This window comes from Ctenopharyngodon idella, chromosome 10 (genome assembly GCF_019924925.1).
Source record: "Ctenopharyngodon idella isolate HZGC_01 chromosome 10, HZGC01, whole genome shotgun sequence".
Lineage (NCBI taxonomy): Eukaryota > Metazoa > Chordata > Actinopteri > Cypriniformes > Xenocyprididae > Ctenopharyngodon > Ctenopharyngodon idella.
The window spans coordinates 14,016,165-14,020,220 of NC_067229.1; positions in this window are offsets into that span (position 1 = coordinate 14,016,165).

Genomic DNA, 4,056 nt, shown 5'->3' on the forward strand with positions numbered 1-4,056 from the left:
AACTGGTGACAAGTTAATGCTTACGCTTAAAATTGCAGTACTAACACTCGTCTTGGAGAAAACATTAGAAAAGTTTTGTTCAAGCATTGGAAAAACATTGATTCATACCCTACTGGCAAATAAATACAAAGTTATGTCATGAAACTCTAGATGGCGCAGGCTGATAGGTCCTTAAATCAATCTGCTGCAATCACATCATTCTCTATAGGACACAGCTGATTGGTTCCTGCTGCATAGCTAATGAGCTTGCGTGCTCAACCTTCAAATACTTGATCAGCATTTGCTGTAGCAGTTGCAGCACACTTTCAGAAACCCTCCACCTCCCCCAGCTCCACCTCTATAAATCTGCTACGGGTAATTCACGTATGCTATATTGTACAGCAGCAGCATGTAGGGCTGTGATAATAAATTGATGTACTGTGACTCGTGGATTGATTCTGAGATTTTCCGAATGCATTGCGATTCTCTCTCAAATTTATTCTAAGCTTAGTTTTTAACAGAAGATGGTGCGCTCTAGGCTAGTTTTTAACCGCACACTCAAATGCTCACGATGAAGAGCGCTGAAGAGCGCTCGTGCGTTCAGCTGAGTCTGAGAATTGACTTGCACCTTAGAATGCTTTTATGATGCAAGATTAATGTAAACAGCCCACTGCAAACACCCTTGTAATTCACTTCAACCTTTTCGAACTTTATGAATGATTATTTTATTGAAGGTTCAAGTGGTGTGTGTAAGGAATTGGAAGCAAGCGGGGTACGGCTGTTTCTAATGCACGCAGTGCCATCTGCTGTTAAAAACTAAGCTCAGAATCGATTCGAGAGAGAATTGCGATGCATTTGGAAAATCTCAGAATCGATCCAGAATCATTTCTCAAATCGATTTATTGTCCCAGCTCTAGTAGCATCTCTTATTTGTTCACAGCAGCGTGTTGTGTATTGGCTGTAGTCTCGTACTTGCTCTGCAGCAGCAGCAGCAATAACATCAGTAGCAGCATAGCAGATCTATTCCACCAAGACCAAACATATCAACATTGTCATATCCATTTCCATGCCAAACAAAATCAAAGTGCAAGTTTTTGAAAACTACAGTTATTGTCTCCATGTAAACTACAAAAACGAGAATTTGTGAAAAAGGTGACGTCCTGCGCTTGCGTATTCACATGTTCACACAGTGACATCGCCAACTTTTGGCCTGACATGCATAATACAGCATTTTTAGTTTTCGCAGATCCGTGTGAACGGGGATCGTTAAAAAACAACGCAAAGGAAAAACCTTTCCTTTTTTAGTACATCGTTGTCGTGTAAACGTACACTAAATTTTGGTCTGCTCCTCACACAAAAAATTATTGTATAACTTCAGAAGACTTGGAATATAACATTAATAACATGCAATATAAAATGGTCACTGTTAACTGGCATTGCACAAAAATCAGCATACAGGTTTGGAATGACACAAGGTTGACTAAATAATGGCAATTTTCATTGCGACTTCATTATTGCTGATTTGAGGTCTGCATCTCCCATCGAAATTAGATTCACAACCAGAGACCTACAAACAACGGTTTCACTAGCAGCAAACTCTAAATCGTCTATAACAGAAGCAATGCACAACTGTGAAAGATAAAATGTGCGCATTAACCTGAATGCCACATACATCCTTTAGGTCTCGGAAACCTCACAGCACAAAATATGGATGAATGTCAAGCTTGTTCATTGCTATTCTAGATCTTTCTTGTTCTTCACCCGAATCACCTCATTTCTCTTCCTCTCATGGTGTGAAGATTAATCACACTTGACATCTCATTTTCTGACTGTGGCTTTTGCAGAATTTCGTCGGTCAGCCGGAGAGATTGTAAATGTTCCAACATACTTTAGAACTTCCGAGTACTCCCTGCATCATCCATCTCAGATACAAGCTTTCACCTTTACTGGTTAAAGTGCATGATCTCATTTGGATCATGTCAACACCTAATACGACATGGGATGAACTATAGGATGCAAATGCAAAATCCTGAACACATTTATGTTTCCAGTTTTTGCATGCATAATTTCAGGGATTTAACCTGTTTATCTGTCACACTCAATTTATAACCAAGGTGTTTGCGTGAGACATAAATAGACAGGTTGGATAGATAGAAAGACAGATAGAGACAGTGAGATAATTTGTATTTGGTGTCTATCTCATTCAGTTTTGGCATGCTTTAAAAAAAAAAGCCGCGCCTTGCATTGCTGCTGTGCTCCGTTACCATGGGAACATGCAGGAGCACCAATGTGAGTTAAGAACGAGAGAGAGAGAAAGCATTCCCGCCTTTTGGTGCTTTCTCTCGCATGTGAGTTATCGACAGCCCCTCTAGCGCTTGGCAAATTAAAACATATTTCATCTGCCACAAAAATCTACAATGAGCCATTAAAACTCAGGACTCCTTCCCTTATTCTCTCTCCCCACTTCAAATCACTGAGCCATACCACCTTAGCCAGTTTGAAGGGTAAAAAATATACATTGACAATAAAGAATTATTTGCTTTGACTTTCAGAACCTCCTACTCCTTTTTTTTTTTTTTTTTGCTGGGAACTTCTGCAGCTGACTCCACAAGCTTTTTCCAAGGTGTGTGGCAGAGACCAAGTTAGTTTTGCTTTAAACTATAGGGGGTTTCTCGCCCACTGGTTCAATCTGGCCATTTTCTTTAGCCAATGTCATGGTCCAGTCGAAAGGAGTCGGTGTACGTGCTGATCTGGACCTCTTTTGTTGGTTGTGCTAGCTAACCCTGTGGCAATTTCTCCTCAGCCAGTCTGCGTCCGGCCCAAATGTGGAGGACTTGAGGTGTGGTTGACGGTAAGTCTCATTTTTTTTAATTATTCTAGAAGGGTGTCAGGAAGAGAGAGTGCTAGGCTGGTAACCTAAAACTCATGTGCTTAAACTTTAAAAGTGGTGATTCATAGAAATTCCACCATTGTGCCCTTGAGCAAGGTGCCTCAGGTTTGGCAATTGTCCCTGTAGTAGAAGTGTACTGCAAGTTGATTCAGATACTGTAACAATTAATCTGTTTAATGAAGAAGAATGTAGGCTACATCTGTAAAGTCCCCTTTCACTAGATTCAGATTTAAGGTCCAACATGAATTTGTGGCTGCCATTTCTACTACTTCTTGTCCTGTAGGCTAATTCCCATCAGGCAAAACCACCTTCTTAAAAAAAGAAAGGTCTTAACTTCCATGATGTGTCTATGTCTGGGTGTAGAGATTCATTAATGCTTGCTACAAATTGAAGTGCCTTGCCATTGGTTCTTTGACTAGAGGCTTTTCCCAAATGGGGCACTTGATCCAATGCTGAATCATTCTTTGCGAAAGTCCTCAAGTTTGTAGGGTGTCCCATTTGTCATTTTATGATTTAGAAGTGCTCATGCAAGGCACCCTTAGTGTTGAACTCTCGGTGGGCTATTTCCCAACAGTCTGTGCAGTATTACATAACCTAAGTTTGGATTCAGTGGGGGATTGGTGTTGAGAGCGGTATTTCGCATAGGGCCTTTAAGCAGTTGAGTGATGGGGCATTTGGTTAGTTGAATCAATAGTAAATGTATTTGTGTCTGCGCCCATATGTGTGTTTGCAATGGCTCATTTGGCAAACCTGGGTCTCATCTGGCATATTCCAGATTACCTGTGACTCCTGAGATAACCGAGAGACTATTGCAATCCATCACCTGCAGACAAGGCCTTGTCTGAAAGTTGGAGAGAACGAAGAAGAGGGGAAAAAAATGACAAATGAGAAAAGGGATATGGCATTGAGGGACGTCCAATGGTGGAATAAAATTCTTTTTCTCATTTTTTCACAGGAAACTGGTCTTTAAAAGATAACTCTGAAATACTGGCGTAAAAATGACACTTCTGTAATGATGATGATAATTGTGAGGCCGGGATAATTGAGGACAGTCTCCCGCTGGATAGATATTGACCACATTAGTGCTTGCAGTGGAGATGAGCTTTAATTAGACTCAATTAATCCCCATTTGGTCTTGGAGGATGGAGGCAAATAGCAATTTTCAGAGCACGAGCCCCTTTACCTGC